The sequence below is a fragment of the Muscardinus avellanarius genome (genome assembly GCF_963383645.1).
Source record: "Muscardinus avellanarius genome assembly, chromosome: X".
Classification (NCBI taxonomy): domain Eukaryota; kingdom Metazoa; phylum Chordata; class Mammalia; order Rodentia; family Gliridae; genus Muscardinus; species Muscardinus avellanarius.
Window position 1 is genome coordinate 111095696 of NC_137792.1, and position 24384 is coordinate 111120079.

A 24384-nucleotide genomic window follows, 5' to 3' on the forward strand; every position below is an offset into this window, starting at 1 on the left:
CCTAGGCGGCAAACCTCTTTAAGGGATGGAGGCTTGGCTTCTCACATCCAACATCCTATGAAAAACGGCGTATATTTCCACACACAGTTTAACCCTAGGAAGGCAAGGTTCTGCGTCGTGTTTTGGTTGCTCCTGGGGATGGAACCCAGTGGCAGTCATCCTCTACGCCTCATCCCCAGAACCTTTTTTATGTTATTTTGAAACAGGGTCTGACCAGGTTGCCGAGATTCTTGCTGACTTGCTACGGATGTCCTCGAACCTGTGGTCCTCCTGTCTCGGCCTCCCAAATACTGGCATTCCGGGTGTGCTCACCACACCCGGGTAGCAAGGCCATTTTGCCACTTAAAACTCCAACAGTGCATTTACCAGATGGAGCGGATAAAAGTACAGAGCGGCAACTCTCCTAATGTATGGCGGAAAAGCCACCTTTTCCCATAGGAACACACCTTCCTGATCAAAAATAAAATCGTGATGACTGAGGCACAGAAAGGAACTTCCTCATCCTATCAAAGCCGTCCTCTGGAAACATCTGCCACTGGCGTCACAGATAAATGTGGAAGTCCTGATGTTTCTGTCGGGAGGTTAGGACTAATGCACAGTGTCTTTCTCCACACGCTCTCACCATGTGCTGAAGCCATTACACCCGCGGCCCTGGCTCGAGGCTGGAGGCTGGAGAGAGACAGAAAAGCATTGCAGAGTACAAGGGAGAACGTAAGAGACTGTCTGCATTTTAAAATAGCATCATGTTTTACCTCAAATACCCTATGCATTCCAAGAAGAGGCAGCTCCTAGATGCCGTAAACGTTTTAGCAGAATAGGCAGTTAACATGGAGAATCTCCACTCTGTTATTTCAATATACTAGAGCAATATATAATGGGAGATGGACATTGGCTTCCGTGTCATGGACACCGTCACTAAAGTCCGTGAGATAGATGTTGAGACTTCTGGTGTAATATATGAATGGCCCCTATGAAATGTCCCTGAGTAAAATAGAGGTTCTAAATAAATGAAATCCCAAGACTTGGGAGGCGGAGACAGGAGGATCACAGGTGGGAGGCTAGCCTCAGCCACTTGGCAAGGCCCTCCGCCACATCAATGAGACCCTATTTCAGAAATAAACGTAGAAATAAAAATCTGGCTCAAGTGTGTGTGTGGGGGGGTGGGTGGGGGGGTGGGTGGGATGGTGGCCCAGAAGCAAAATGCCCATGGTCGGGATCCCCGGTAGCACAAAAAGTGAAAATAAATAAATGAATGGAAATATACTCTATCTATGAATCGGAAGACTCGTGAAGGTCAAGCGGTCCTATGAACAGAATCACAGGGAAAAGCTTTACCTCACATCTCCATGGGAAGGCAGAGGACACAGAAGAGGCTAAGCCACTGGGAAAAGAACAGAGAGGGAGAAGTCATACGCTCCAAGTAGCCGGCATAATAGGAAGGGATGGTCACCAAGATGCCTACACTCTCACCTAAGATAGGACGTAGGGATCAGTGGATAAAGCTGAATGCCAGAAATAGACCTACACACACACACACACACACACACACACACACACACACACTCACACACGGGAAGTTGATTATTGACAAAGGGTCTACGGTAATTAAATGAACGGATGGTCAGTGCCTTTCCTTCAGGAATAAAAGCAAACACCAATAACTCACAGTACAACCAAAGATCAACTCCAAATAAATCATAAATCAAAGTGTGCGTTGCAAAGGCTGCAAGCCCCGGAGACACTCTTTGCGTCGGGAGTGCAGACGAAGGTACGGTAGGTTGGACACGGGGAGCATAAATCACAAGGGAAAACGAAATTGACCACAGTGCTGGAAACCACAAGAGATTGCTTCTCAAAGGCCAGGGTTCAGTGTCTGTGGAGCGCAAGGGTTTCGAGTTCTATACGGGAACCTGGGACTGACCTTGACTTCCGCCGACTCCTTGGGCAGGAAATACGGGTCTGCTTATTGCTAGTTGCAAAGACTGGGTCCTACCTGCGATGCTCTCCCTTCCCTCCAGTGCTTGGCCAAGTACTTTCCTGGCCCAGCGGAGGCCCTCCTCCTTTGGGAAACCCCCAGGGACTCCATTTCCCCCCTGCACTACAGGGCTGCCCCTCCCCAGTCCTCCCTAGCCCCGGAAACGTTCCTCCATCCCCGCTCTACTGTACTCAAGGCTCTCTTGTCTTCCCCCCTACAGAACACCTTCGAGTCCCACCTGAGCCTCCTTCAGGACATGGAAAAGAGGCTCGCAGCACAGACCAGCCCTGTATCCTCAGGGCGTACGTAGGACAGACGCCTAGCAGACGAGCACCATTGCTTTGAGAAGCAGCAACAGACCCTAGCGGCCACCTCCTTGCTGCCGTGGCAAAGACTTCCCCTGAAGCCAATGACGTAGACCCCACAGGCAGGTTGGGCAACCCGAGGGGCCTCAGGAAGGTGGCATCGTCTCCCCAAATCCACGTGTCTGAGCCGGACCTGGCCACGGTGGGATTAAGCAGCCAGCACCCTTCCCCTCCGCTCTGCCGCTTGCCCCGGAGCCAAGCCCAGGCCCTTGCCATCGCGCCCCTCACGTCCCCCCAACCCTCCGCACACCCAAACCCCTGTCCACTCTCCACCGACCGGCTGAGGCCGGCCGCGTGGACACGGCGCCTCCCAGCCCCCTCGGAGGGGGATACATCTGCTCCCGCCCTGTACTCCGGGTCACACATCCCCGCTCCCCCTCCGAGCCCTCAAGGCCCTTCTGGCCCTTACGCCTGGCAGGGCGGGACAGACTCCCTCTTGTGAATGGGCCTGGTGGGCACGGGAGGGCTGGCGTGCCCATCCACATGCCAGGAGGACTCACCGTCGGCCCGGGAACCTCTGCATCTTGTGTAAGCAAGAGGAAGCCTAGCTGGAGCCCGTCGAGCGGATGGACGGACAGATAGCCAGTGGGGAGGAGGAAGGGGAAGAAAGAATAACGGTAGCAGTTAGGAGTAAAAGTCATGGGAAGGGCGGGCACATCCCGGCCTGCAAATGTATCGAGTGCGGGGCACAGTGTACCAAGGAGGAGGAGGGAGGACCGGCCCTGCAGAGGGAGAGGGGCCCTGGCGGGGAGGGGCGGGCAGGGGCGGGCCCTGCTTGTCCCTGCACCCCACCGCAGAGCGAGGAGCTTCAAGCGCAGATTCCTCCGGGAAGCCCTGCGAGTCACTCCTGTCCGGGCTCAGAGCACCCTCCAGGAAGCATGATCTTCACTCCCTTCCTCCCACCTGTTGAGATGGTGAGTCTGATTCCCTCCATCTGCCCGCAAGGCCCTCCCTCCAGGGGCCTGGGGTTGGGAAGGTGCGGGTCACTGCTGCATGCCCAATGCCAGGGCCGGGAACCCGATGGGGGAGGCACATCCCAGGTGCCCAAGGAGGGGACGCCCGCCCGCGATGGCGGCGACCTTAGGATGAGGTCCTTGGCTCTGCTTTGCAGTACTGGAAAGACCCGGAGGAGGAATTCCCTGTCCTGTCTGACACCATGGAGAAGCCAGGGATCGGCTCAGGCTGGCCCTGGGCGTCTGCTCCTGGGTGCTGGTTCCAGAGAGTGCTGGCGAGCGTGACCAACACCTTCAGGTGGGACCTCAGCGCCAGCTTCCCCCGTCTCACTGCTCACAGCCGAGCCCCGCCGCTCTCCCGTTGCCCCCTCCCTGCCCCCAAGAGATCTCCAGGCAGGGTCTGACTTCTCCAGGCCTTGGGCTTGGGAGCCAGCGTTTCCACAGGTGCCCCTGTCGCTGTGCTTTCCTTCCTGGGGGAGGAGACCGGATGCTCCAGAAATGAGAACACAGAAGCCACAGCCGAAGAGCCACGGACAGCGACCCAGACCTTCTCTTGCCCCCGGCCCTCGATGTCCCCAGGTCTTACTCAACGGCCCTGAAATAAAGGCTGGCGCGCTCGACCGCTTCTGTCCTTCTTTTTCATATATAAATGTTTATTGGTCACGGTAGTCATACATCTCGATGGGGTAAAGAACGTGAGGGGTGGAGACTGCTTCTGTGCTCGATGTTGAAAGCCCCTTCCAAGGCTGTCTTCATCGGGGGCGTCAAACCTCGTGGCGGTGGTGGGGAGGGGATATCAATCACGTCCTCCTCAGCCCTTGCTTGACGCGGTGCTGCTCCGTCCTCAGCGGGTCTGGGGTGCAAGGCATGGCGGGCGGGCACCAGAGAATTTCCCACAGCCTCCAGCTGTGACTGCCACTGGTGACTTGCGGCAAGGAACCGGCAGCGCGATTCTTCCCCTGCAGCGCAGCGGTCTTCAGGGCTGAGAAAGCCTGCGCGGTGTTTTTCCCCAAGGGAGGGGAAAGGCCACGTCCCTGAAGGATCTAAGGATTCACTTGCTCTCCCTTACCCTCACCCCGTGGGCAAGGCCCCGTCCAGATTTGCAACACCAGCCGAGAATGTCCAGCTCAGTGCCTCGCAGTGTGGGGCGTGGGTGTACTATGCGAAAGCCAGACTAGAACCCAGAACGTCCAGACGTCCTCTGTGCTACGTCCCCTCCAGGAAGCCAGGAGAGGGAGGAATGGCTGACCAGGCCCTTCAGTGGGAACGCGTTGCGCTCGGCTCGCCCCAAGGGCCGGAGTCTTGAGGAACAACTCAAGTGCCGGTGGGGTTCAGGCCCCTCTCTTCTGGGAGCGCAGCCAGGGTCGGGTCCACGGCCGCAGGACAGACAAAGAAGTTCATCCCACCCTGATCGTTGCTGTCGATCTGGTGTCTCTGCAGTGGTTCGTGGGGCCCAAACCATAGATAGGGATCTCCCGGCTCCACATAAGTCCTCCATCTCCTGAGCTGGGCCCCTGTCAGCGTGGCCACCAAGCTCTCTGTTGCGGCTTGTCCGGAAGGGGCTGTGCCCGCATATCCTGGGATGAGCCACGACCACAGGAGGACAGGAGCTCCGATTCCCAGGGGTCTGGGAGCCTGTCCCCTGGCTTTTCCTTGGGGGCTGCTGTCACCAACACTGTCACCAGCACGAGGCTGGGGACATCACCGAGAACCATGCCTGGTTGTGTGATAGCCAGTGTTTATACCCAACCATGACGCACGTGTACGTGTGTGTGTGTGTGTGTGTGTGTGTGTGTGTGTGTTAGTTTATGAATAGAGTTGAAACAAGAAGTGATATGGTGATGTCTGAAACCTAGGGCACAGCTCAGCAGCCCTCCTTACAACCTAGGGACTCAGGGGTGGGGCTGCAAGGTGCCCCCATCTCTCCTCCTCCTCCTCCCTGGGCTGATCCACACGGCCCAGGTCTGTCCATTCGGACCCTCACCAAGTCCCAAAAAGGGCCATCTGCCCGCTAGAGGCACCTGGCACCACAGAGACAGAATACTCCCCGCAGGCTTCTCCTGAGATGAACGGCTGCCGCTCGGACCTCTGGCCGCCAGCGCCTGCCTCGGGCCTTCTCGCTTTCTTGGACAAGTGCTCCCCCTTTCTCCCGGGCACTCTGCATCCACACAGCAGAAAATACTTCCCTCTGCACCTCACCTCCAACTTAGGGGACGCTCTGTATACTTGCCAGCAGCGCCTTTGCTGTTCTCCCGGCCTTGGGAACCCAAAGGTCAGGGCCGACTCAGGGCAAGTGCTCCCTCTGCACTTTTGGGCTCAGCCCTTGGGCCACTTTCGGCCTGGGTTATAGGTAAATCAACTTCTCCTAGGTGTGGGGATGTTTGTCCCCAAGCCAACGTGTTGAAGAATAATTGACGAATAAAAATCTTATGGTTTGGGGTTCTTTTTCTCTTTCTGTTACAGGGAACTGAATCCAGGGACTCTCCACCTGTGAGCTACGCCCCCAGCCCTATTCTATATTTTACTTGACATAGGGTCTCACTAAATGGCTGGAGGATTGAGGGTTCTCGCTAAATTACCGTGGCTGTTTTGGAACTTTCCATCCTCCCTTCCCAGCCTCCCAAGTACTGGGATGACAGGTGCGTGCCACCGTGCCCAACCACAAGCATGATGTATTTTTTTTTTTTTGGTGGTACTGGGGACAGAACCCTTCTCCGGGCTATACTCCCGGACCTATTTTTTATACTTTTTTTGTTTGGAAACAGGGTCTCCTAAGCCAGCGCGCGCGGCTGGCTTCGAACCTGCGCGATCCTCCTGTCTCTGCCTCCCAAGCGCGGGGATTACAAGCGTGCGCCACCACGCCCGGCAGCATGATGCACTTATTTAATTATTTATTTATTTACTGTGGTACTGGGGTCCTGGAAGCCCTTCTAGCTCCGGGCTACACTCCCAGACACCTATTTTTTATATTTTTGTTTGGAAACAGGGTCTCTTAAGCCAGTGCGGCTGGCTTCAAACCCGTGCGCGGGGATTACAAGCGTGTGCCACCGCGCCCGGCAGCATGATGTGTTTAAAGTGTGAAATAGAGTTGAAATATTATACACTGTTAAATGATCCCCACGTTCAGTAACCAATCCTTCGCCAAACAGAGTCACCGTTTTTATTTGGTGGTGACAGCACATTAAACTCTCCTCTGGTGAATTGTAAGGATGCACGTAAATATTAAACACATAAAAGTGTGTGTGTAAGGGCGTGGTGCTGTATATATATATATATATATATATATATATATATATATATATAGGCTACACTGATATACAATTTGTATAGTATATAATGTAGAACAGTAAAGGATATATTATGCCCACCAAACAGATCCTGTAGGGCGTAGGACCACCGTATTTAGTTAAATAAGGCACAAAGTATGTAGCTGTGTAATAGACAGCATCCTGCCCATGCTGTGCATTAAAGAAACATAACCCATTCCTACTTTATGGCAACGTTTGTAGGTGCCCTACGCCCGGCATTTCCCCATTTTCCTCTCCCACTCAGTCTCTGGCTACCACTACCGCACAATCTCTTTCTCTCAGTGGGACTCTTTTATATTTCACATGAAATTCAGAAAATAGAGTTCTGTTTTTCTCTTTTTTGCTCCTTGCACTTAGCATAATCTTGTCCATGTTGTTGCACATAAGACGAAACAAAATATAGCCTCTTCTTTTGTGGGCAGAGTATTACTCCATCCTGTGTGTGTGTGTGTGTGTGTGTGTGTGTGTGTGTGTGTGTGTATGGAGAGAGAGAGAGACAGACAGACAGAGAGACAGAGACAGAGAGAGAGAGAGAGAGAGAGAATGTTTTCTGTAACTATTGATCTGCTGACTGACACTTGAGTTCCTTCAATAATGGGAATGCTGATGTAATTTATATGGCAGTGCAGATAGTTGTTTTAATGTGATTTCCTTATACTGTGTGTGTGTGTGTGTGTGTGTGTGTGTGTGTGTTAGTGGGCATTGAACCTAGGGGGATACTAACTCCCAAGTACACTCCCACCCCTTTCTATGTTCTGGTTTTGAAGCAGGGCCTCGTTGGGTTGCTGAGAATCTCACTCAGCTGCTGAGGCGGGCCTCGAATCTGTCATCCCCCCATCTCAACCTCCCAAGCACTGGCATTACAGGTGCGCGCCACCACACCCGGCTGCTGTCCTTACTTTGGGCTCCAGAACAAGGATTTCTGGATGCCATGGTAAGTGCCCATTTTCATTTGGGGAGGGGTGTGGAACATCTATATAATTTCCCCGGGGGGTGCACCACTTCACATTGCGCCTCAGTTTACAGCGTTCTCCGTTCTCTGTTCTCTCGATAACCATCTAGACAGGTATGAGGTGAGAGCTGGTTTCCCATTCAATTTGCCTGTCCCCGATGATTACTTGCTGCGTCCTTTTTCCTACACCTGTGGAGCACGTGTATGTCTTCTTTGGAACAAAGCCTATTAGGTCCTTGGCCGGTTTGTCAGTGGGGTATTGGGGGCGGGGGGCGCCTGCTATTGAGATTTGTGAGTTTCCCGTAGTTTTTGAATACCAATCCCTTGCCAGATACGCATGAAAGTCACGATGATGCTGGCAACTCCTGCAAAGTTTGAGAGTTGAAATGAGGAGGATTAGAGATCCCGAAATGATGTTGGGGTGTTTTTAACTCTGTGAAATCAAAGCACTCACCCTCACCCCAAACACATGCAGCAGCAGTAGCAGTGGCGGCAGCGGCAGGCGGCGGTGGCAGCAGTGGCAGGAGCAGCAGCAGTAGCTGAGCGCTGTCATTTTTCCATACAGAGGAGCAGCCGGGACAGAGTCGGTTCCTCCGCCAAGGTCCCAGCTGCTGCTGGGTCTGGTCCTGGCCCCAGACCCCCTGACCCTCATTACGGTGTTCCGCCCAGCAGGCCTGTCATCGTGCCTCGGTTTCGGCAACACTCGACGGCTGCAGTGTGCAGCAGGCACCCGCCTCTGAGGATGGAAGGGGCCTGTCTTGCTCCCTACCTTACTCTGACTGCGCCGGAGAGGAGACAGGGGTTTCCGGGGCATGATGCTGGGCTAGAGCTCATTGCAAGCCATTTGGTGCTTGCAAATATGGGTCAAGACGTCAGTTTAGAATCTGCTCTCAAATTCCCGCCCCTCCTCCGAGCCTTGAATTCCACATGTGAAACTGAGGGTAAATCTCACCCAGCTCACATGAGTGGGCGAGGGCCGAAAGAAGCCAGGGTGCCATTCCAAATGCAAAGCGTCTGGACGAGGAAACGCAATGCAACCGCAGGCTAGGTAGTGGGAGGAAGCAGGTTCTTCAGTTCCATCTGACCGAAGGCCTCTGGTGAGACAGCTCAACTCACATGACCACAAGCGGCAGCACAAAGGGCAGCGAGAACTTGGGCGGGCCCTGCACAGGAACACATTCGGCTAATCCAGAAGGAGTAGGAGCACCGCAGCGGCCGTAATCATGGAAATAAATAACGGTCAGATGCCAGCTTTCTCCTTGTTGTTTTTGTTGTTGTTGTTGTTGCTGTTGTTGTTGTTGTTGTGCTGGGGGTGGAACCCAGAGGCTTTCTGCCTGCGGGCTACACTCCCAGATGTCTTTTATACTATATTTGGAAACAGGGTCTCACTCAGTTGCCGAGAGCCTCACCTTAAGTAGCTGAGGCTGGCTTCGAAGCTGTGCGATCCTCCTGTCTCTGCCCCCCAAGTGCTGGGATTACAAGCGTGCGCCACCACGCCCGGCCAGATACCATTTTTCAAACCGCAAGTGGACAAGGATTGCCCATTTGAAACGTGGACAAGGATTGCCAATTTGAATGGCACCGAATTGGGCGTCGTACCCTGAAGTCTGCTGCTGGGGTTGAGAATCGTGCAGCGAGTACGGGGTGTCACTAGGCAGGGATGATTCAACGTTAAATCACCTGCCCTCACACACAAGTCTAAACCTTCCCTTCCTCCCACCGCAAAGCAGAAGCCGGGCCGGGCGGTGGACACTGATGCTCCCGCACCAGAGCCCTGGGCCTCAGATGTCTCTGCCTCAAGGCTCACGGCTGTGATCCGTTAAGCTTATTTCCAGCTCTCCTCACACCCTTGAGCTTCCTCAAAGCCAGGACCTCAGAGAGATCCCCGGGGCGTGCGTCCCCTGGGCCTGGACTGAGGGGATAGATGGATTCAAGAACTGCAGATCACGGCCTCGGGCTTCTCTCTAGGACGTGTTTTTCTACGCCCGCGCTTCCCTCCAGCACCCACTGACACGTGGCTTCCACCGACGCGGGGAGGTGACACGTGGAGCTGTATCATGGGCCCTCGGTAGAGCCGGAGCCCTACTATTTAGGAATCTAGGGGCACTTTCAGGGCGCAGGAAGAGCCAAGCCTTCCTGCTACGCACAGAGTTTGTCAACCTGAAGCGTGGGGCTTGGCAGTGGAAAGTGATGATGTCCAAGGACATGGGTTTGGACTGCAGTAAAGCTTCAGGTTAACAGTGCCTTTGGGTGTGCATATTCCCCCGGGGAGTAATGGAAGAGCCAGGAGCCATCACTTTCAAAGAGTCCTTTCCTCATCCACAGTAGAGTGGTGGGGGGAGTCACCCTGTTTACAAGGCTTCAGGCAGGAGACAGGAAGAGAAAGGGAGGCAAGGCTGATGAGCACTATCAACGGCCTGAACAGAGTGTACTCATGTGTGGGAAGGTGGGGGGAATCTAGGCCTGGGTCACCAGCTTGGAGTTTCACAGAGGCACAGTCCTTAGCCCCGTGGTGCCCAGCGCCGTGATGAAGAGCTCTTCCGGCCTCTGACAAGAGTCCTTTCAGCCACCACCCACACATCCCTCTTGTGCACACCCGACACTCTCTGGCGTCCTGCCGCCGCCGCCGCCGCCGCCGCTGCTGCTGCTGCTGCTGAGGCCCAACCTTCCTGCCTGAGGAAGGCGTCATCTCCCTTGGTGCCCTGGGCTGGGGCCCTGGCTCTGCAGGGTGGGCAGCTCCGTCTTTCCCGTTTCCCAGGGGAAGGCAAACTCCTCAGTGGCACGCTAAGTCCCCCTTCCCTCCAGGGTTGACAAAGCTTGGCCTTTTGCGGCCTGGATTCTAGGTCACTGGAGGTCACCCCCTTGTCCAAGGGACCTAGATCTGTACGGCAGAGAGCCTCAACACACACTCGAGGGATGGCAGAGACGGTGCCCGCTGCCCACGGAGGCTTGTCTCTGCTTTCCCAGGGGCCTCCGGCTCGGCCATAGACGCCGCGCCAACAGCTGCTTGGTCGTGGCCGCGGAGAACCCTCCCAGGGGCGCACACTGAAGCCCTCCAAGGGAGCGGCTCTTCTCCCAGGGCCTTCAGGTGGTAGCAGGGCCCGTTTCTGCCTCTCTCCCTCTTTCCCTCCTCAGGGAACAACCCCGCACCTCCCTTCCAGCTTTGATGACAGGAGGACCTCAGGCGACCCCAGAACTGGCCAGAGCGCTCAAGGGCCCACTCACCACTCTGCTTTCTTTCCTAGGAAAGGGCGCTGGACATCGAGAGGTGAGACCCTGGGAGGCACAGTCGCAGGATCACTGATGCCCACCCGGCCCCTCTGCTGCCCCCAGGTCCCTGCTTTCCACAGAGCTCAGCCGCTAGACAGGAAACCGATGCTGCCTCTCTTTGAGTACTGGGTTTCATACTTGTCATCCATCCCCACAGGAATACCCACCGCCCGTGTCTTACGTGTGTGTTTTTGGGTGCAGGTGGCGGAGAGACGGGCATCGTGGAGACAGAACATTCCCACCGTGCTTAGCCACCCGCTTGGTTTTCCTGCCCCGGGGACAGCACTGCGTATCCTCCTCACCGCTGGGACAGGCCCGTGTCCTGTATACGGCAAGCCTACTGGCCCCCAGGGTTTCACCGAGGGCGGCTCCCTGGCATGACCGAGCGATGGCGCAGGGCAGGGAAGAGGGTCGTGGGCTGAGAGGCAGAGACGTGGCCCCCGAGGAGCCCCGTTGGCCCAGCCTCCACGGGCAAGGTTTGGGGGGCCTTCGCTCATACTCTGACCACAGCCTCCCTAAGCAACACCACCAGCAGCACCCTCAGGAGAGAGACTTGGTAGCGCAGGGCTCCCCCTCGGGCGGCTTATCTCCTGTTCCGATGCCATGTCCCGTTGAAGGACATCCTGGGTTTGTATTGCGATAAGGGTGCCGGAGAAGAAGAGCTGGGTCTGCTTCCTGGCACTGAGACCAGCCCGGGCTCCTCAGTGGCGGCTGCTCTGTTCCTGCCTAAGGCTGGACCCAGGGAGGCCAGCTCCGGGGCTTGTGGGCCCTGAGCCCAGTGGATCTGCTGGGATCCTGAGTAAATCCTGAGTGCAAGTGCCCCTCGACCTGATGCCCTTGCCTCTGGGTTGCAGCTGGGAGGCAAAGGTGGAGCAGCCCCTGGAGCCCACACTTGTCTTCTGTCGCCCCATTCTACAGAATTTTTCTTCTGTAATATATTTCCTTTCTTTTCTTTAGAGTGCTGGGGAATGAATCCAGAGGGCTGTCCTTCCCCCCCCCCGACACCCTCTCTCTGAGCTACAACCCCCAGTCTCATCTCCCCTTTTTTGTTTCGAAACAAAATCCCACTACGTTGCTGAAGGTCTTACTACGTTGTTGAGGCTGGCCTTCAGCCCGCAATCCTCCTGTGTCAGCCTCACCAGCACCGGGATTACAGGCAGGGGCCACATCTCTGGTAACATTTCAAATCCTCAGGGAAACCGAGAGTATAACACAGGAGCCTCCATCCTTGCTTAATAACACGCAAAGTGCTTCGGATATCCCTCTTATTTCAGGGGGATGTTGTGGGGTCATATAGAGCATCTGTTCCCTCTCACTCATCGCCCTACAGCAGGTCCGCCCCGCCTGGGTGTCGGAATTCTTACGAGTCTTCATGAAGCTTCAGGGATTCTCCTTCTTCCCTGGCATGGGTGCTTCCAGGGGGGCATTGGAAATGTTTCCCTGGTGCTTCCCAGTGAACAGAGGGTAGTCCCCTCCCCCTAGAATCCAGGCCCAGCGGGCAAAAGCAACAGGATGGGAGCAGAGACTACAGACACCTCTCCAGGGCCCAGCCTCGGGACCTTTAAGCTTTGTCCCCCCAGGTGGGCCTTGTCTCAAAGCCTGAGCCAAGCTCTTCCTCTGCCTTTTCCCAGAGGAGGCCAGCAGCAGCATTCTGGGACCTGGTTCATCCCAAGGCCCGGAGACTTCTGCAAACACCGGGGAGTGATCTTTGTTGGGCAAAGACACATCTTATGGGCTCTGTGACCAGGCATGGCCTCTGGGGATAAGGAGGAAGGCAGGACCAGGCAGACCAGAGATCCGTGTACACCTGCCAAAAGACCCCCCTGGAAATTGGGTTGAGATCATCAGACCCCGCTGCATGTGGCCCATTAGCCATTTGCTCCAACAAAGTGGCCGGGAAGGGAAGGGCTGGCTTCCTCCACCCAGGTGGGTGTGGGCCTGGGAGAGGAGGTCAATCTTCTACAGTGCTCGAGGTGACTCCCCCCACCCGCCACCTCCCTGCACTCATGCACGCCCCTCAGAGATATGGCGGGCCGACTGTGTGTGTCTCGCAGCCGGCACAACTGGCAACGCCTTGGCTGGCCTGCCATTTTGCCTGAGGGTGGGCTCCGATGAGGCCCGGCCTCGGGGCCTGTACTCACTCACTCGCTCTCTCCAGAGCTTCCTGCGTGTGTCCCTGATGGAGAAGGCCAGCCAGCAAGAAAAGGAGGGTGGTCCTTGACCCGCACCAGAGAGCAACCGAGGCACTCACCCCACAGCCTGCTCAGAACTGGATCCGGGCTTCAACCCCGTGAGCCCCCTAGCGCACCTCAACACGAGCCTCCTGGCCCTGGGCCGACACTCTGCTCGCAGCCTTGTAAGACACTGCCAAGCACAGGATGCGGTTGAGCCATGTCTAGTGACCCCCATTCACCAAACCTGATCAAAGAAACTGTCTATTCTTTTAGCTATTCTGTTTAGGATACCATTTGTGCATCATACAGTCGATAATTAAGGCAGCAGGCGTGTCTGGGGGGCCACAGACGGGCCGTGTGCACGATACAGAAGGCCCGGCTCAGAGGGCGAAGGTTCTCAGGTGCCTGGTGGTGCAGGGTGAGCCCGACTTTAAGTCCCGCACAGGGTCAGTTCCGAGTTCTGTGGCCAATCAGCTGTGTGACCCTGACCAAGTCAGCCGAATTCTCTGGGCTGAGGCAGCGCTGCTGTAGAGTCGGGCTGCAAGATAGCTCTCTAGCCGGTGGCACAGAAGCCTTCATTTATTCTCTGGGAAGGGAGGCCCATCACAGTGGATTCTTTGCTAAGGGATTTCTGTGTGAGGGAGGCGCCTCCGCGAGGATGCAGTCAGCATTTGGCCATATCGCTCTTGCAAAAGATTAAAAGCTCTGCTTCCTGCTCCCTTCTCCACTCCTCTCTCCCTCCCTCCCCTGCCTTCCTCCCTCCCTCTTTCCCACTCTCTTCTTGCCTTCTTCTCTCTGGGGAGCCTCATCTCAAAATCCCACTCCCTAAAAATCTGCCTCTTGTCACTCATTTCAAGATGCCAGCAGCCCCCCTCCCCCTTCCCCTTGCCCTGCTCCGTTCACGAGGAAGAAGCCCTGCCATCTTCCTTGCTATGTGTGGGCTGGGGTGTAGCTTGGAGAATGCCCCTGAGTTCAATGCCCAGTACCAAAAAAGGGGACGGTGCTTCCTTCTTCCCAGCATGCACCTAGGCTTGGGTGCATGTTCCCCATGGGCTGTGCTCACATGCACATCCCATGAACTCTTCTCCATCACAACCTATTACAGGCTGACGTGTCATGTCTCATGGCTTCCTCGTCCCGCTTGGCCACCCCTCCTCAGACGCCCGGTTGTGGGGCCTGAGCTCTGCCTCGCTCATCCTCCAACAACCAATCCCTGACACGGGCCTCCAAATACTGAGGATCTGGTGGAAAAGTGAGGGCTCTGCTCCACATAGGCTACCTGACTGGGGACGAGGATGGGAAGACCCGTCTTAGTGCCTCCAGCCTGGGCCCACAGACTCCCTCCCAGCGGGAGCTGGATGTATGCAGAGTCCAGGCTGAGAGCAGCCGGCCTGCAGGTGCCCAGGGCTCTAATGGGTTCCAGAAGTGATTCGGGCTGGCGGAAAGTAGGCCGGGCAAGGGGCAGGGGAAGCCTGGGACAGAGACCAACAATGCTGTTGTTGCTGCGGCTGCTGGGGAAGAAAAGGAGGAGGAGGAGGAGGAGGAGGGGAAGGAGGAGGAGGAGGGATACAGGAAGAGAAGGAGGAGGAAGATGGGGAGGGAGAGGATGGAGAGGAAGAGGTCGAGGGAGGGAGGAGGGGAGGAGAGGGAGGGGGAGGAGGTCTGGGCCCAAAGCACATAGCTGTGGGGCCATCTGGCTTCTTCCTTCCCTGAGGACAGTGCTTGGACGGAAGACCCTTGAGTGTGATGTGGCCACCCTCCAACCAATGAGAAGGGAAAGCAGGAGTCAAGCGATGGGAACCCGCATGACAGTGAAGGCAGTCAATGTAGCAGGCTTGGGGACAGGAAACCCCACCTGTGAGTCATGTAAGTCAGGTACACACACACACACACACACACACACACACACACACTCAGACACACACACTCACACGGAATCTCCTTGCCATGGTGAAACATTCGCACCATCTCTCGGTCCCTGCACCCTCTCGGGTCCATCGGAAGTCATGCTTGTCCTCTGTCATTCCCAGCCCAGTGTTCCTGTCTCACCAAAGTGCCATGCTTCTGCTCTGTGACCCTGGACAAGGTGCCGGGCCTTTCTGGGCTTCGCTCTTTCTATCCATGCAGTGAAATCTTTGACTGAACCATCGCCCAGTTCACATCCAATGACCCCATGGCTTCGGGGATCGGGCACTCACAGCACCTGCCGGGCCAGCCTGCAGCCCGGTAGCAAAGCTCCGCCCTGAGGGAACACAGCGCCTCAGCTGGGTGTGGGAGGGTGTCTCCAGGAGTCCCCTTCCTTTATCCATGCACTAACTAACACAGTCCCTGCTCCTCTGGCTTCTCCTCGGGCCCATATTCCCAAATTCATCCGCTTTCGCGGCACAGATTCACTTCCGGTTCCCGTGCCACCTCCTGGTCCCCACGTTGAACTTGTACAGAAACCCTGGCCTGCTCATTCTCAGCTTCACAGTCAGCTCAGTGGTGTGGTCTCTGGCTCCTGGTGCTCTTCCTCCTCCCCTTTCCCTGTCTAACTTCCTTCCTCACTCACTCTCAGCTCAGAGTCTCTGGAAGATTCTCTGGCTCCATCACACCGCCAGGGCTGCTGGGAGCCCTGCCTGAGCCCTCTCCGGGCGGGCCCCAGTCTCCGGCGGTCACCCTCCCCGAACTCGGGCCTTCCCTGGCCTCTCCCCTACACAGCTCCTGGAGGCCACGTCTGGGGCCAGGCTCCCAGGGGTGACCAGCCCTGGGCTGTCACGGTCCGTGAAAGGGGCACGTCTTCTCAACACCTCTCCAACTTCAAGCTGCGCTTTGGCCAAGGTCCACGGAACCGACGCCGGCAAGACCAGAGGTGAAGGACAATGGGTGGGATCCTGTGCGGCCAGGCATTATGAAGTCCTGTCACCTCTCTGGAGACCCATTTGCCAATGGTTAGTCCAAGGTTGGGCTTCGCTTCCCCAAGTTCCGCTTCTTTGTGTCTTGCTAAGGAAACATAGCCTCTGGGCACAAGGATGGGGGGGGGGCTGTGAAAACCTTAGACGCTGTAAAAATAAAAGTAAAAAGAAAGCCCGAATGGAGGCCATCATGCGCAGAAGGAAGGAATTATGGCACATCGCTGAGAAGAACACCACTCAGGAGTGAAGACTGATGGAGAGTTCTCCGGGAAGTGACCAGAAAACTCCTCCCAGATTCCCTGGTCAGTGCAAAGACCAAGTTCCCCGGTTAGGATACAGTGTGCTTCATGGCCCGGGGACACAAAGCCTTGTGCTTCCCCCAGGAGCCCGCAGAGGTGTGCGAATGTGAACGCCTTCCGGAGGGATTCTCAAAGACCACGCAAACTGCTGGTGCGGGGGCTGGCGATGGAATGGGCGGGCACAGAAGACTGTCGCTTTACCTGTCTTGTGTGGGCGGTCCTCAGCGAGAATACATTCGCACGAGGACTACTTGTGCGTGTGCCACAGTATTTCAAACAGCCGGCAGAGCTGTACCTAGTAGGAGTTTTATGAGAAGGAGCCATTGTTATTTGTTTTTGTAGTAATTTATTAAACTATATAATTATAATTTATTATGATAATCCCCTCGTTCGGGGGCTCCCGAGAAACTACTTGCGAGTCAATCCAATTTTACTGAGACCCTCCTAAGCCCCGACGTGCTTTCATCCATGCAGTTACCTGTGATTTACCCTGCCCCACCTCGGGGCTGACAGGATCCAGTCGAGTCCTCCGCCTTGATGCATCTGCCCCCGGGAAAACTCCCAGGTCTCCTGCAGCCCTCCCGTGGCAGGTCATCGGGATTGACAACCTGGCTGGACTGAGGGATGACAGTGACCTCAGGGGTGGCGATGAGATGGTGGGCCCGTGGACAGCAGGTCGAGGGGGAAGTTCTGCCCAGAGTGGGGGCCGCCGCGCTGAGGTCCAGTGGGCCTGGGGGCCGCAGGGCACCAAGTGTGGAAGGCGGAGGAAGGGGCAAGCTCAGCTCTTCCTGGGCGACCGCTCGCCCACTCTTCCCAGAGATGTAGGGACTTGAGCTCTTGACTCTCCCAACTGGACTCTCACTGCCGCTCTCTGGGGCGGGGGCGGGGGCGGGGGTAGGGGTGTCTCCTGGCCCTTCCCGTCTTGGACTTGGAGTGCAGGACTGGGCGTCGCTCCTTTTCTGAGACTCCAGCTCTTGGGCCACTCAACGCGCTGGGGCTTCCTCCAGCTCCCCTCGTGCAGGCGGCCACTTGGGACTATGCTGCTTCTGAGGGTATGCCCGCCGACTGGATCCTTCCCTTTTTGTAACATATGATCGATCGTCTGAATTCTGTGACTCTAGAGAACCCGGACCAGTACACCTACACTCTGGTTCACCTCGGCCTCATAGGCAGCTGCGCCTGGCACCAGAGCACTCGTTGATGTGAATCCCGCTCCCGAGGCGTGACCCGTCTGCTCACCGTCACTCTCAGCCCTTTGCCGACTCTCCTTTGCCGACTCTCCGGCAACTCTGGGTCCACCGGAGGCAGGTGCACGGAGGCGAGGCGGCTCACGATCCCCCAGGAGATTCAGAAGGAAGAGAAACAGGGCCACCCTGTTAGGGCAGGGTTGTCGGCCTCAGCCTGCATCCGACTCCAGGAGCGAGCGGCCTGCCCGCCCAGAGCAGCCGGGCACTCTTTGGTTAGAGAAGTCCAGCGGACAGTGTAGCAGCGCAGCGTGTTCCGGCTGTCACAACAAGAACCGCCCACTGGGTGACTGTGACGACAGACGCCTATTTTCTCCAGGTTCCGTGGGCTAAGAAGACCAAGGTCAAGGAGCCTTCCCACTTGGTTTCATGCTTTGCCTCCCCACCTCTAAGTCCTCACAGGGCCTATCCAGGACTTGTGGGTGCAGACAGACAGAGACCTCCATCCTATCACAGCCGGGTTTCACCTTTTACAGCCTCATTTAGCTTTCATTGTCTGTAAAGGCTAAGGCTGCGAATACAGGCACACTGAGAGATAGAGCTTTGACACATGAAACGTCGGGGTGTGCTGAGGCGGGGTGCAATCCGGTCTATAACCATCAGCAAAGATTTTGCTGCCGACTTGCAGTTTCTGGTGTCCCTGCTGCCCTGCCACGCACAATCACAGACGTCACCACTGTGAGATGCTGACAGAAGCACGCGGCCCCTCCTCGTCTTGTCTGAAGCGCCCACTCCCCCATCCCAGCATTACTGGCAGAGAGGGAGGTGAGCACCCCTGCCCGTAGATGTTACCGCCTTAAGCATCACTGTGGACCTCAGCAACCCTGGAGCAGGCCTGGGCACAACTCTTCGCAGGGCTGCACAGGACAAGACCTTGGGGTGGGTCTCCAGGATGGATCCCCGCTCAGGGGAAGCTCACTCAGAAACTGCAAAAGAAGGGGCTCAGCTGAGCTGGGGGCGCTGAGGGTGCAGACAGGGAACTTGAGGCAGCTGAGGTCCAGTGGTGTTCTGCCCCCTGGTGGTTAGGCCCTGTGTCTACAAGTGCACGAAAGGGATCTTGGAGCTGGGTACTGGACACAGCTGGGCCTTTCTCCCGGCGAGTTTGGGAATCTGCCCCGGGATTTGGAGTAAAATCCCCATTTACCATTCGACTGTCTTCTTCTGAGGATTAAATTTGTGCGGGGAAACCACAGCTTCGTTGCTTGGGTCTTTGTTTCTATATCTTATTTCCAAGTTAGCAATTTTTAAACCCGACTTCCAAACCTGTTCTTGTGCTCACACCAGCAGGCACATACAGAGCTGGGAGACGCCACTGTCACTTGTGCGTGGTTTCGCGTCCTTCAACTGCTCCGCGTCCGTGGAGCGCAGCAGGAGGATCTCTCGGTGCACGGGATTCACGGAGAACAGAGTGCGAGATGGAGCACAGACAAGGGGCCGAGTCGCTTCTGGGAGGAGGAGTTTCTGAGTATTGGGCAAAACCTGCCTGGAAGTTTAAGATGTGGGCAAGAAGGTTTCTGTGTGATGCCCGTGAGCAGGCCCATGAAAGCGAAGGGCTCTTCTGCCTGGGGTTTACGCACGATGATTCCTCTGGGCCTCAGAACGGGCAGAGACCAGCCGCGGCCTCCTTTCTAGGGAATTCCCTCCAAGCGACCGCTGAGGCTCCGTTTGCACAGCTCCCATGGGAGCATCACCACCTGATGAAGCCAGTGAAGGCCTGACGGTGGGGAGGCCTCTCCATGTGAACCCCACCTGCAGGTTCACGCTCTCTTCCCTGGCTCCTCCCCCTAACCTCACTTCTACCGGTCTGCCTCCATCTGGATCATCTACAACTCTGTTGTGACACCAGAAACACAGGTGACGGTAAGGCCCGATCAGGCTTTCCGTTTGATACGTGACCGGTGGCCGTACAATCGCCCGGTGGCCATACAATCATCCCGCATTTGCCTTCACATCCTCAAGGGTCTGTAGAGGGCCTGCAGGGCCCGGCACCACTCCCACATTGCACGTTGTGTGCATGAGAATCACGCATCGGCTTTATACGTGATATCACGCTTTTTAAAGCCCAATAGTTAAACGGGCAAAATCCAAAGGGGAGCCAGGATGAAACTCCGGTTGGCATGAAGTGGGGTCACGAAACGCCCTAGTTGGCCCGATTCCACAGGATTCTGCAGAACACAGGACTTCTTCCAGTGGTAGCACTGGGAGGGTCCCAGGCAAGCTGGACCCATGGGTGACCATTGCATGCAGGGACTCCAGCACTGTCCATGGCAATGAGCTGTCCTTTGAGAAAGTGTGCCCGCTCCTTCTCAACGTGAGGGAGGCTCCTGGTTGCTGTTGTGCTCAACAAGCAGAAACCGGGCTGGAGCCTGCTGGGAGCCAGTGGAGATAAGAAAGGAAAGGAACGAGCGATTGGAGGGGTGGGAGTAAGGGGAACAGGAACGGAGGGCATGTCACCTAGGAGAAATGTATCGAGTGCGGGGCGCAGTGTACCTGGCAGGAGGAAGGAGGACGGCCCCTGCAGAGGGAGAGGGTCTGCGGCGGAAAGGGCAGGGCCGGGGAGGGCGGGCCCTGCTCGTCCTTGCACCCCACCGCAGAGTGAGGAGCTTCAAGCACAGGTCCCTCCACGAAGTCCTGCGGGTCTCTCCTGTCCGGGCTCAGCGCACACTCCAGCCAGGATGATCTTCACTCCCTTCCTCCCACCTGTCGATATAGTGAGTCTGATTTCCTCCATCTGCCCGCAAGGCCCTCCCGGGGGCTGGTGTTGGGACGGGGTGGGTTGCTGCTGCACGCCCAGTGCCCGGGCCGGGAACTGGGTGTGGGAGGCACATCCCAGGTGCCCAAGGAGGGGACGCCCGCCCGCGATGGCGGCGACCTTAGGATGGGGCCCTTGGCTCTGTTTTGCAGCAGTGGAAAGGCCGGCAAGAAGACCCGGAGGAATTTCTTTTCCTGTCTGACATCATGGAGAACGCATGGACCCACTCAGGCTGGCCCTGGGTGTCTGCTCGTAGGCGCCGATCTCGGAGGATCTGGTTCCAGAGAGTGCTGGCCAGCGTGACCAAGACCCTCAGGTGGCCCCTGGGCCCCAGCCTCCTCTGTCTCACTGCTCACAGCAGAGCCCCCCCCCGTTCCCCTGTTGCCCCCAATAGGAGTCCAGGCCGGGCCTGAGTCGCCCAGGCTCCCAACCCCAACTCTCTGCTTGACACACTCTGCTTTCTTTCCTAGGGGAGGATACCAGACGCTCGGAAACTGAGAGCACAGAAGCTGCCCATCAAGGTCAGGGCGTGCCCTAGACCCCTCTGCTGTCCCAGGCCCTCAGTCAGTGGTCCTGAAATAAATGCTGGTTCTCCTGCACGGGTTTTCTGTGTGTGTGTGTGTGTGTGTGTGTGTGTGTGTGTGTGTGTGTATCTGTGAGCTTTGTTTGTTGGTTTGTTAGTTTCATGCTACTTGATGAAACTTTGACCACTGTCGCGGGTGCACTGGGAGCTCCTCAGAGGTGGTGCTGGGTGCTGGGGGGTGGGGAAGGGAGATCTGGCATCTTCCTCCACCCTAAGAGGCTGCACCCTCTTCCTTGAGGCGGTGCTGCTCAGTCCTGGCAGTGGGTTTAGGTTGGGAGGCATTTGGGCCCGGCCGATCACCAGCAAGTTTCCTGCAGCTGGCAGCCGGGACTCTCCTGGGGCCCTTGCATCAGGAATGAGAAAGCAATATACCATGTGCCTTCCCCCTGCAGGGCACTGTCTGAGACAGCCTTCGCAGCAGTGTTCACACAGGGGAGGGGGAGGGCCGTGTGCTGGGACAATCTGTGGATCCCTACAAAGCGTCTTGGACTGCTGGCTGACACACAGCTCCCAGGCACCCTCCCCTACTCCCAGGCACCCTCCCCTACTCAGGACAGAGTCCCTGCAACAGGTCACCTGGAGACTTCAGATGTGCTCAACAGATTGTCCCTTGGGCCATGTCCAGTCTGTAAGGCTGGGGCAGGGTGGGGGTGGCACAGTTTTGCCCCTTTTACCATAACAATGTAGAGGAGCCCACACTAAGAATCGCTGCGGCCCGTGGAGGAACCGTGGGCCCTGAAGACAGAACAATGTGTGTGTGTGTGTGGGGGGGGTGGACCTCAAGGGGCCCCGTCACATTCACGATTGGTCTGTTTTCTTGCTGAATGGGGAGCTGGATCCAACCGGGCATCCCGGGTGTAGCCCTGAGGCCTGCACTGTGGCAGGCGGCAGCGAGCTGGCACCGTCCCCACAGGCCCTGGGCAGAGCAGCCCTCTGGGGAGCTCTCCAGCAGCAGAGCAGTCATCCTCCCCGCTGCGGCAGCCTCGGACTTTCTCAGGTTTCCCTCCTATTAGGAGGAAAAAGCCCGGACGAGTTTGCCGGGTGTCGTATCGATATCTTCCCTACACCTCCTCAGAAAGGCATCCCTTTAAGTCGGATGAGGGGGGCACTTGCCGATGGGGAGGGGTTTATGATCTACACCGTGATTAGGCACAGATACTTGGTCCTTGTCCTGGGACACTAGGGCTTGTCCTAAACAGCTGTTAGGAAGGACTGTGGCCTCCGGACACTGCTTTGCCAGGGAAATCTTATGATGACCTCAAGGAGGGCAACTGAACGTAAGGATGAGAAAAATTCCATCCCTGCCCAGCCAAACACGCACAGTCTTTATGTCTGAGGGTGGATGTGGGCTGGCAATAGGGCCCCGTGTCTTGGCAGCCTGAGGAAATGGGGAGATTGACCTGAACGTAGGCAGCCCCAACCAGCCTCGCCTCCGTGGAATGCGTGACCCTCCGCATGGCTTCTCACTTGACCTCCGATTGCACTTTCCCAGGCTAAGACGCCCACTTGGGCCTGGGTGTCAGCAGAGGAAAGTGAGGGCAGGCTTACAGCACGGTGTTGCCGAGAGCCTCCGTATCCTACAAGAGGCCCTGGGAATATGGGTGCCGGCTCCCACGGCATAACTCTCTGAGGGTAAATGGCTTCCTAAAGCCCACAAGCAGGCATGTGAAATGGGCATGTTGCCTTCAAAGGACCAAAGATAATCGTGGGTCAATCACTGGATGCATTGTACCCACCGGGGGGGGGCATTCTAAGTCAGAGAAACGATTGCACCCTCGAGTGTTGTGGCTGCTGTTTTTCCTGTGGGTACTGGTATTCAATCCAGAGTTGTTTTAACTCAGGGCTACCTCCCAGCCCTAATATATATATATATATATATATATATATATATACATACATACATACATACATACATATAATATATAAATATATACATAAATACATATATATAAATATATAAATGTATATATAAATACATATATATGTATATGTGTGTGTGTATACACACACACACACACACACATATACAGGATCTCCCTAAATTGGTGAGGTCCTTGCGCAGTTGCGGAGGCTCTCCTTGGGTCCGAGACCCTCCTTTCTCACCCTCACAGATGCTGGGATTAGAAGCATGTGCCATCGCACCCAGCAGCACTGCGCCTTAAAAAGCCATGTAAGAGCCCGGGTGGTGGTGCACACCTTTAATCCCAGTACTTGGGAGTCTGAGCCAGGAGGATGGCAGGTTTGAGGACAGCCTCAGCAAGTAATGAGACTCTGAACACCCTAGTGAGTCCATGTTTCCAAATAAAAATAAAATGGGGCTCGGGCTATAGCTCAGAAGTAGAAGGCCTCTGGGTTCAATCCCAGTAGCGCGCGTGCGCGCGCGCGCACACACACACACACACACACAGACACTAAAATGAAACCCAACCAAACCCATGTTAGTTCTGGCCACCGTTTAGATTGGAAGGGTCGTGCTGTCATCAGACTCCTCCCTGCTCAAAAACCTCTGTGGTGTGGTGTCCAGGGCCAAAGAGTTTGCGGTGAGCTGCTCCGTTTGGCCAGCAAGGGTCTGCCTGGCTCTGCTCCAGGTGAGAACAGACACATCTCTCTCCTTCACCGAGGGTTTTCCCCCGGATACAAGCGGGATCGCTTCTTTGTGTGAACACCCAGGCCTTTGCTTTTTCCAAAACCTAACTGTCATCATGCCAATGACCTCATAACGCACTGAGCTCAGGCTCTCGCAGACTGGAGGGAGAACCTCTGTGCTCACTGCTTTCTGGGAATCGGCCCCGCTGGGTGGAAACTTACCCCTCACCTGTCCCTCCCGAAGGACGGGCGTGAAGGAAAGGACCCTGCTGGGTGTAGCGAGACACCTGCACAGGCCCGAGGCCCGGAGAGCTTCCAGACCTGCAGAAGGCCGAGTCCTCTCCCTGGCTCCCTTAAGAGCCCAGCGCAGCTGGCTGCTTCCCAAAGCATCTTGTTCCTCCCCAAGTTTTTCACTCAGCCCCACCCACCGTCCACCAACTTAGCATCCTGGCTCCTGCGCACGTCCCACTCCCAGACCCTCTCTCGCAGCTCCCCACGCAAGAACATGGAATTCTCCAGGACCCCCAGTGCTCTGCCGCGACGCCGCTGCACTTAGTATGCCCCTGGTGCTTCAGATCTGAGGCGGCGCGTCACGACCAGGCAGCCTCGTGGCTCCACGATGCCCGCCTCCCAGGCTTACGTACGGGCCTCTCCCCCCGGGCTGCCCAACTACCTGCTTCGTCTACTCATCTCTCGGGACCTGCTCCCACATCTGGAGCCTTTCCTTCCGCCAGAGCCCCGTGTCGACGCTCACACAGGGGACCGAGGCCAGGGCTGGGGCATCTTCATCTCGGCACTGCCCGGCACAGGGCCCCACACAGAGCAGGTGGCCAGTGCATACGTGTGGAAGAAATGAGTCCACGAGAAAGGTGTCTACTTTATGCCATCTTTATTTGCCCCCATGCTCCGGAGAGCTGAGCGGATGCAAGTAAGAATCGGTCGCTCTGCGCACGCCGGGCGCTGGCCTGAGCGGCTTTTTTATTTTTCTCTTTTGCTATTTGGAGTGGGGGGATCCTTGAAACTGCCAAG